Source organism: Gekko japonicus, unplaced genomic scaffold (genome assembly GCF_001447785.1).
Source record: "Gekko japonicus isolate JY-2015 unplaced genomic scaffold, Gekko_japonicus_V1.1 scaffold1787, whole genome shotgun sequence".
NCBI lineage: Eukaryota > Metazoa > Chordata > Lepidosauria > Squamata > Gekkonidae > Gekko > Gekko japonicus.
The window spans coordinates 19540-30216 of NW_015174893.1; the positions used below are offsets into that span (position 1 = coordinate 19540).

General features: G+C 48.3%; 1 non-coding gene across 1 annotated transcript; it reads right to left on the reverse strand.

Annotated features, from left to right (window-relative positions):
• Positions 1-10069: 10069 nt before the first annotated feature.
• Positions 10070-10141, reverse strand: TRNAT-UGU. Its single transcript has one exon. It is a non-coding gene; the product is annotated as a tRNA-Thr (tRNA).
• Positions 10142-10677: the final 536 nt, after the last annotated feature.

Below are 10677 nucleotides of genomic sequence, written 5' to 3' on the forward strand. Positions count from 1 at the left end.
CCATCAGTGGCTATTAGCCCCAAGGTATAGATAGGGACTCTGGGGCAAGTGATGCTCTGTCTTCTTGGTGCTTGGGGGGGTCAACAGTGGGAGGGCTTCTAATGTCCTGGCCCCACTGGTGGACCTCCTGTTGGCACATGGTATTTTTGGCCACTGTGTGACAGAGTGTTGGACTGGATGGGCCTCGGCTTGATCCAACATTGGCGTCTCTTATGTTCTTATGTTCTAACTAAATACATGCGTACAGGAGTCATTTCAAGCAGAAACGCACAGGAACGGCGTTCCGGGATTAACAAGCTCAGCCCGGCCCGGCCCCCCGACTTCCTGCTAAGGCTCCCAGCCTTCAAGCATTTGTTTCTGTCAGTAAAATGTAGGGGGGGGGGGGAGCCGTCAGGCCTGACAGCAGCCACCATGCAACTTGCATAACTCATGCAGGCCCAGCTGCTTGCTACTGCTCAACAGCTGCTGCCCCATGAAGTGTTGTGTAGTGGTTAGTGTTCCAGACAAGGATTTGGGAGACCCAGGTTTGAATCTAAGTTGGGAAATACCTGGAGATTTTTGGGGTGGAGCCTGAGTGGTGGGTGCTGCCTTCTGACTCTGACTGATGTCAGGGGGTGTGACATACGCTAATGAGTTATGCTAAGGAGCTCCTGCACCTTTTTTTCTACGAAATGACCCTTGCATACATAAATAAAAGGTGTGGAGATCGGCAGCTGAAGCTTTTCATGGCTTGAAGTTAAGTAACATTACCTGATAATTCTTGGTCATGGCACCAAAACTTTGGACGTCTCTTCCCAGGTAGACTGTTCTGTCTCCCTTTATCAGTGTCTTTCACCAGCAGGTGGGGACTTTTTTGTTGCATCCAGCACAGTGGTTACTGGCCCTCGTTCTCGTGTCATTTGCTTATATATTTTTAATTAACTATTAATTTTTTAAAATTATTTTAAGTGTTTTTTTTTTCTTTTTTAAATTTAATAAGAAAAATGCAGATCATAACGTTAAGTGTATTTTTAATTGCCCGGGGGCTAGAATGCTTTTTATGTTTACCGCCTTGTGGACCCCGATCAGGTGGAAAGGAAGCATAAGGTTTATAAGGTTTATAAGATTACGCATGGGAAAGAGCAGGTAGAGAAAGAGGTACTTTTCTCCCTTTCTCACAATACAAGAACTCGTGGGCACGCCATGAAATTGCTGAGCGGTCGGGTTAGAACGGATAAAAGGAAGTACTTCTTCACCCAAAGAGTGATTAACACTTGGAATTCACTGCCACAGGAAGTGGTGGCGGCTACAAGCATGGACGGCTTCAAAAGGGAATTAGATAAGCATATGGAGCAGAGGTCCATCAGTGGCTATCAGCCACAAGGTATAGATAGGGGCTCTGGGGCAAGTGATGCTCTGTCTTCTTGGAGCTTGGGGGGGTCAACAGTGGGAGGGCTTCTAATGTCCTGGCCCCACTGCTGGACCTCCTGATGGCACCTGGTATTTTTGGCCACTGTGTGACAGAGGGTTGGACTGGATGGGCCATTGGCCTGATCCAACATTGGCGTCTCTTATGTTCTTATGTTAAATGTTTTAAATTAATCAATAAATGGCTAGTTTAAAGTCGGCAACCCTGCTGGTGGGGGCGAGGGGCTTGTAGCGTTGCCAGCTCCACATTTGGGAACTCCTGGAGATTCGGGGGTGGAGCCTGGGGAGGACAGGGACCTCAGTGGGGTACAATTTATTTATTTATTTATTCAATTTATATCTCACCCTCCCCGCAAGAGCAGGCTCAGGGCAGCTTACAGAAGATAAAACATAAACAATTATAACATAGATAAAACCATATAAAAACAATCCAATGTCATAAAGTTCTAGCTAGATGTAAACTAAATACTTAGAGATGGCAGCGGCATCAGAGGTCATTTCGGGGGGATTGCGGGGGATCGCAGTTCCCCCGGGTGAGGTGCGGGGGCGGGGCACACGATGAAGCCCCGCCCCCTGCTTCCGGCCGCCCCGCTTCCGGCCCTCATTCAGCCAGGAGGAGGCAGGAGAAGAGGGAGGGTAAGTTGCTTCCTCCCCCCCTCTCCCCACCCCTGCCTGAGGTTTATAAAATTATGCATGGGATAGAGCAGGTAGAGAAAGAGGTACCTTTCTCTCTTTCTCACAATACAAGAACTCGTGGGCACTCCATACAATTGCTGAGTGGTCGGGTTAGAACGGATAAAAGGAAGTACTTCTTCATCCAAAGAGTGATTAACACTTGGAATTCACTGCTACAGGAAGTGGTGGCGGCTACAAGCATGGACAGCTTCAAGAGGGAATTAGATAAGCATATGGAGCAGAGATCCATGAGTGGCTATTAGCCACAAGGTATAGATAGGGGCTCTGGGGCAAGTGATGCTCTGTCTTCTTCGTGCTTGGGGGGGGGGTCAACAGTGGGAGGGCTTCTAGAGTCCTGGCCCCACTGGTGGACCTCCTGATGGCACCTGGTATTTCTGGCCACTGTGTGACAGTGTTGGACTGGATGGGCCATTGGCCTGATCCAACATTGGCGTCTCTTATGTTCTTATGTTAAATGTTTTAAATTAATCAATAAATAGCTATTTTAAAGTCGGCAACCCTGCTGGTGGGGGCGAGGGGCTCGTAGCGTTGCCAGCTCCACATTTGGGAACTCCTGGAGATTCGGGGGTGGAGCCTGGGGAAGACAGGGACCTCAGTGGGGTACAATTTATTTATTTATTTATTTATTCAATTTATATCTCACCCTCCCTGCAAGAGCAGGCTCAGGCCGGCTTACAGAAGATAAAACATAAACAATTATAACATAGATAAAACCATCTAAAAAACAATCCAATGTCATAAAGTTCTAGCTAGATGTAAACTAAATACTTAGAGATGGCGGCGGCATTCATGTTAATATATTCTTTGTCAGCTTCTTGATCTCTACCATACTCATGCGGCAGGCGCACGCTGTAAACGATGGAGCCAGGGAACAGGCTCTGTCTTTCTCAGTAGTTGTTGTTGGTGATATTAGGGATTATGTTGTTGGTGGCGGCGGAAGCTCCTTAAACCAAAGCCTGGTGGAAGAGCTCCGTCTTGTGGGCCCTGCAGAACTTGTAAAAGGTCCCGCAGGGTCCTGATCTCTTCTGGTTGCTCTTCTTCCACCAGTACGGAGCCACCACCGAGAAGGCCATAGAGTCCACCCTTCAAAACATCCATTTTCTTCAGGGGGAGTGATCTCTGTAGTCTGGGGATGACCTGTAATTCTGGGAGTGTCAGGCTCGGGCTGTTTGACCAACTGTACCTGCTGTATTACTGCCTTGATGATTGCTGAATCTATTGTATTACCTATGAGTCCCTGCTTATTGTTGTAACCGTTTTCCCCTCTCTTTCTCCTTGCTGTGCCGTTCTAATGCCCTTATCGCTTACCCTCACCTGCCACCACATTCCTTAGGGGGGGGAGTGAGTGTCTGTAGGAGTCGGGAGGCTAGCTTCAGTAAATCTTCCATGCTGCTTCATGAGACATCTTTCACACGGGAAGGTGTCCTTGGAGAAGAGTCTTTTTAAAAAATCATTAACTTTTTATTAATTTTTCATTACTCATTAAAATCCATTAAACTTCAAAGAACAACAGTTTTCAATATTTCAACATTCAAACATCAGAGAAGATTATTACTAAAACAGCAGGGGTTGGTGGTGGTAAAAATACAACTTTTTGGGGGGAGAAGAGTCTTTGATTAGCTAGATGCAGCAGACCCTATATCTCTCATGGTCTGTGTAGTAAAGATGACGTGTCTGAGTGGAATGTGAGATTGTAACTATATGCGTCTTTCCCGCTTTGGCACCCCAGTTCTGGCAAAGAGTTAAATCCCTGAACATCTCATATCTTCCAATAAAACTTTCAACCAAGCAGGGGTCATTTCCTGCGGGAGCGCACAGGAGCGGAGCTCTGGCAGTAAGGAGCCCAGGGGGCGGACACATGCAACAAGCCCCACCCCCTGCTCCCAGCAGCCCTCAGTCAGGCCACAAGGAGCAAGAAGCAGCCAGGTAAGTTGCACAGCCCCCCCCCGGCCCACCTTCAGGTACAAGCTCTCCATCCTTTGTGCGGGCAGATCTGTGCGTTCCCCCCCCATAGCTAGCAATCCAAAACAGTCCAGTGGCACCTTTAAGACCAAGTTTTATTCAGGTACAAGCTCTCCCTCCTCTGTGAGGGCAGATCTACCCGTTCCCCCCCCCCAATAGCTGGCAATCCAAAACAGAGGCCGGGGGGGCGTGGGGGGGGGGGGGGGGGTTTGCCTTGGTGATGTCAGGGGGTGTGACATATGCAAATAAGTTATGCTAATAAGTTATGCTAATGAGCGCCTGCACCTCTTTTTCTATGAAATGACCCCTGCAACCAAGGAAGTGTGTGTGAAGAGTGACTTGACTGGGAACCTGACAGGGAGATCCCCAGGCCCCACCTGGAGGTTGGCATCCCTACCTAGTGGGCACTGAACCTGGCAGTGGCACATGCCCCCTGCAAAACCCTGTGTCTTACCACTGAGCTACAGTTTCTCCCCCAGGATCCTGAACCCTGCGTTTAACATTTGAGCGGGAGGATTTATTTTTAACAAATACATTTAAATTTATTCATGTATCTACCAGCCTGCAATCAACGGATTAAAGAGTCAGGCTTGTAAACAGCCATTGGCCTGGTCTTTCGCAGGTGAGTCGGGATAGCCTGCAGGTGAGGGGAAGCTGCCTTCGGGTAGAAGATACAGGACAATTAAAACAAGGACAAACAGATTAAAAAATAGTTTTTATTCGAGAGCTATTATTGCTTTAAATGCTGTATGAAATTGGAATTTGGGTGACATTGGTGGTTTAGGTTGCAATGTGAACCTTATTATTATTATTATTATTATTATTATTATTATTATTATTATTATTATTATTATTATTATTATTATTTTGAGAAAAATAAACACACACACTTCTTTTCGGGGCTGCTCAGCAGGCCACAAGTCAGGAACCTGAGCGTGTCTGGGCAGGCTGGCTAAACAGACGAATAAGCTGTGGATTAGTGACTTTGCACGAGGTTAAAGAACCTCTACCCGATGGAGTCTCAATTAAATTTAAGCAGATGTGCATTTTGCCAAGGCTTTTAACTCTGTGGCGAGCGGGAGCTCATTTAAAAGCAAAAGCTTTTGTTGGGAAGAGGCAATAGGTCATATTAATCATTTTTCTTGTATAAACTGAAACCAAAATAGCCACAGCAGTAGGTAATATTCATCTTTTTTCTTGTATAAACCGAAACCAAAATAGCCGCAGCAATTTAAGTGAGCACGCCCTTTTAATGTCAGCCGGATCAAAATTGACCTTTGCCCATTAAATAAGTAAACCTGCTGTCCTAAAGCAGGCTTTCTTGGGAGTAAACCCCATTGCAGTAAGCAGGACGTTATTTATTTATTTATTTATTTATTTCATTAGACTTCTATTCTGCCCTCCCCACATTGTAGGCTCACAATTGCCCCTCACAATTAAGAAAAAAGTCACCATATCTAGAAATCTATTGCCATCTACCAAAATGCTGCAGGAAGTGGTGGCGGCTACAAGCACAGACAGCTTCAAGAGGGGACTGGATAAGCATATGGAGCAGAGGTCCATCAGTGGCTATTAGCCACAAGGTATAGATAGGGGCTCTGGGGCAAGTGATGCTCTGTCTTCTTGGTGCTTGGGGGGGGGTCAACAGTGGGAGGGCTTCTAATGTCCTGGTCCAGCTGGGGGACCTCCTGATGGCACTTGGTATTTCTGGCCACTGTGTGACACAGAGTGTTGGACTGGATGGGCCTTTGGCCTGATCCAACATTGCCGTCTCTTATGTTTTTATGTTCATTCTCAGCAAGGCGATAAAGCTCCATCTAGGCTGCACTATTTAGAACTGTGTGAGGAGGGCTGATATGATGAAAAGCTCCAACAAACAAACAGGTATCGTTCCCTGTCCATAGAAATCCAGCATGTGAAGGAGGAAGCTGGACAATTGCTACTCTTCTATATGCAAGGAATGTGTTTGTGAGGAAGAACTGTCAGTCGAGTCCTCTTACGGCCTGAATTGGAAAAGGCTGACTGCCTCAGCAAAAACCAGGTTTGAGGAAGCATCTATAGAGAAAGTTTGTGTATGAATTCGCATGATGGAATGTTCCAGCTCTCAGCTCAAGCGCTCGGCTCATGCTTCAATGCATCTGTTAGTATTTTAAGTTTCCACCCCACTGGAATTTGCCCTACATTTTTTAAAAAATCCCTGCAGATAGAAAAGCAGTGTGTCAGGGGGAAAGCTAAGCAAGAACCCATTTCCCTGACAGGCTGGTTTTCTGCATGCAAAGCATCTGTGTGCCAATATATACAGGAAAATCTTTGCAAGGAGAAATCCAGCCTATCAGAGAAAAGGATTTTTGTCCGGCCTTCTTCCTGACACTCTGCTTTTCTGCATGCAGGGAATTCTTGTATGGCACAGCATTCAGTCTTGCAAGACACTGTCTTTAGTACAAAGTGCTTATGCTCAGATGCAGGTTTGCCATCTCAGAGAAAATAGACCTCAGCCTCTAGGTATAGAGGGACAATAGGTTTAAGAACAAGGTCTCCCTCACCCCGAAGCAGGACGTTGTTACATAAACTGCTCTGCTGTGCAGGGAACATGCTTCAGGATGGATGCGGCACCCCAGGTCATCCCAGGGAAGGAAAGGAACTGCAGGCTCACATGGCTGAAAGCTGCTGTAAACAGAACTCCCTGCCCAGCACAGAGAGAACTAGCATCTCAGGGGTGGGCATCTAGCTGAGATTTCTCTATGATACACTAGCTTTCTGCATGCAGGGATAACTTCTTTTAGTTCAGAGGACCATTCAGTCATACGAGACCCCATCTGCAGCCTGAAGCGGTCCAGCACAAACAGGTTAACCCCATAAGAATACGTCCTCTGGCAACAAACTCCACATTTTAATCACTCACTCTGTAAAAAAGTAAAGGACTAGACCCTTGCATTTAAACACTCTACTGGGTGGACATCAGTTGGAAGGACACACTCTTCTTCCAGGGTGGTGTAGAGGTTAACAGCGGCAGACTCTAATCTGATGAGCCGGGTGTGATTTCCCACGCCTCCACATGAAGCCAGCTGGGTGACCTTGGACCAGTCACAGTTTCTCTCAGGACTTTCTGAACCCCACCTGTCTCACAAAGTGCCTGATGGGGGGAGGGGAAGAGAAGGCGATTGTAAGCCACTCGGAGCAATGCCCCCTCTAAGCTGTGGAGTCTTGTGAGCGAAAATTCTACTTTGTGAGCTACTGGCATTGAAGTTGTGAGCGAGTGATTTGGCTCCTGGTAAATTGGTTTGCTCTGGAGCCAACCAACAATGTGTGAGCCGGAGGCTAAAAAACTGTGAGCTAGCTCACACTAACTCAGCTTAGAGAGAACACTGACTTGGAGACTCCTTAAGTTAGAGAAAAGCAGGCTATTAAAACCTACTTTTACTTCTTCTTTCCCGCTGAGCTGTCCTACGGGTACCCAACTTTTCAGGGGAGTTCTGTTCTAACATGTCTTCCAAAGGATGTGGCTACCTCCCCCCCCCCCCAACCAGGAAGGAAAAGAAGAGAGTTGCGACTTCTAATTAGCTTTGCTCTCTGGTGCTAATTGGTGATGACTCTTCCCCAGACTCGACTTGCGGCATGATTTACGGGGTGAAGAGAGCCAGCACGCAGGGCAGGGCAAATGGCTCAGGCGTTAGACATTTTGAGGGATACTCCACATTTCACAAAACTGCCATCCTGCAAACTGGTCAAGCGCGTCTCTGCTGAAACTGATGCCACCCGGGTTTGCGAAAGCCCTCCTCAAAAAGGACTAATAAAAACATACCTCTTGCATTTATATGGCGCTTTGGGATGCAAGCCAGACAACAGCCATGGCAGGTGGGTCAGCACCGAGTGCCATCGGGGAAAGACCGTGGCTCAGTGTTAGAGCATCTGCTTGACACGCAGAAGGGCCTGGATTCAGTCAGTGGCACCTCCAGCTAAGTTTCTGGAGTTCTGGCCCCACTGGTGGACTGGGTGGGCCATTGGTCTGATTCAGCATGGCTTCTCTTATGTTCTTATGTCTGAGGCAGTGATATTCTGGGTGCTTGGGGGGGGGCACAGTGGGAGGAGTTCTGGCTCCGCTGGTGGACCTCCTGGTGGCACCTGGGTTTTGGCCACTGTGTCACACAGAGTATTGGACTGGATAGCCCGCTGGCCTGATCCAACATGGTTTCCCTTATGTTCTTATGTCTGAGGCAGTGATATTCTGGGTGCTTGGGGGTCCACAGTGGGAAGGCTTCTGGAGTTCTGGCCCTGCTGGTGGACCTCCTGGTGGCACTTGGGTTTTGGCAACTGTGTGACACAGAGTGTTGGACTGGATGGCCCAATGGCCTGATCCAACATGGCTTCTCTTATATCCTTATGTCTGAGGCAGTGATGCTCTCTGTTCTTGGTGCTTGAGGGGGACAAGAGTGGGAGGGCTTCTGGAGTTCTGGCCCTGTTAGTGGACCTCCTGATGGCACCTGGGTTTTGGCCACTGTGTGACACAGAGTGTTAGACTGGATGGGCCATTGGCTTGATCCAACATTGGCTTCCCTCATGTTCTTATGTCTGAGGCAGTGATGCTGTGTGTTCTGGGGGGGGCAAGCATGGGAGGGCTCCTGAAGTTCTGGCCCTGCTGGTGGACCTCCTGGTGGCACCTGGGGTTTGGCCACTGTGTGACACAGAGTGTTGGACTGGGGGAGGGCGCACTGGCCTGGTCCAACATGGCTCCTCTTACGTTCTTATGTTCTAAATTTCAGAGGGTGGCCATCTTGGTCTGCTATAGAGGAGCCAGATTCAAGTCCAGTAGCACCTTAGAGGCCAACAAGATTTTAGGGATATGAGCTTTTGAGAGGCAAAGCCCCCTTGGTCCCTGCCTCTTCCCAACTCGTATCTGATGAAGGGAGCTTTGACGCTCGAAAGCTCATACCCTGAAAACCTTGTTGGTCTCCAAGGTGTTACCGGACTCGGATCTAGATCTGCAGCTAAAAGGACCGGGCAGTACATAAGAACATAAGATACGCTGTGCAGCCCCAGTCAGCAGTGTCTGTAGTTTAGTAAAACTGTGCTGTATCTTTAAGACTCGGTGCTCCTGGGAATTGTAGTTTGAAGTTAGAGGCCCCAGACGCTTCCATCTGACTGGCTCATTAAGGGCAATTTCCTGACTTTATGGTTCTTTTCCGTTTTTCTTTGTTCATCAACCCTTACGGCAAGGAGAGGGGAAGCCCATCTCTTTCTCACTGCGGCTATTGAACTAACCTAGATCACAAGATGTAACTTCCCACCCAGCTATTGTGAGTACATAATCTTCTAATGCGTGTGAAGTTGAATAAAGATGATTTAAGCCTTCTTCAGTGGTCGTGTGTTGTCTCATGCCTAGAAAGCGCTGGCCAAAGGCCCATCCAGTCCAACACTCAGTGTCACACAGTGGCCAGAAATACCAGGTGCCATCAGGAGGTCCACCAGTGGGGCCAGGACATTAGAAGCCCTCCCACTGTTGACCCCCCCCCCCCAAGCACCAAGATGACAGAGCATCCCTTGCCCCAGAGCCCCTATCTATACCTTGTGGCTAATAGCCACTGATGGACCTCTGCTCCATATGCTTATCTAATTCCCTTTTGAAGCCATCCATGCTTGTAGCCGCCACCACTTCCTGTGGCAGTGAATAGGAAAGATGTCCCCCTGAGACCCTGGAGAGCCACTGCCAGTCTTGAGTTAACAAGAATGACCTTGATGGACCAGTTCAGTAGAAGGCCCCTTCATGTGCATCCCCTCCAACGTTTCAGAGGTGAAAGTAGAGACCTGCTCATAACACCTCTGTTTCCACGACGTGAGCCTGCCTTATATTGAGCCTAGACCACTGGTCGGTATTGTCTACTCAGCTTGAACCTCGGACCTTCTGAATAGAGAGCAGATGGTCTACCACTGAGCCACAGCCCCTGCTCTGACTGAAAGAAGCTCTCCAAGGTATCAGGCAGGTCTTGCACATCTGGTCCTTTTTAACTGGAGATGCCGGGGATGGAACCTGGGACCTTCTGCACACAAGGCAGATGCTCTACCATTGAGCCACAGCCTCTACTTGACAAGGAGCACTGCCAGAACCCCTCCTCCCAAGACTACTCCTTAGCACGGACTCTAATCTGGGAGAACTGGGTTCGATCCCCCACTCATAAGAACATAAGAGATGCCAATGTTGGATCAGGCCAATGGCCCATCCAGTCCAACACTCTGTGTCACACAGTGGCCAGAAATACCAGGTGCCATCAGGAGGTCCACCAGTGGGGCCAGGACATTAGAAGCCCTCCCACTGTTGACCCCCCCAAGCACCAAGAAGACAGAGCATCTCTTGCTCCAAAGTCCCTATCTATACCTTGTGGCTAATAGCCACTGATGGACCTCTGCTCCATATGCTTATCTAATTCCCTCTTGAAGCCGTCCATGCTTGTAGCCGCCACCACTTCCTGTGGCAGTGAATTCCATGTGTTAATCACTCTTTGGATGAAGAAGTACTTCCTTTTATCCGTTCTAACTCAACTGCTCAGCAATTTCATGGAGTGCCCACGAGTTCTTGTATTGTGAGAAAGGGAGAAAAGTACATCTTTCTCTACCTGC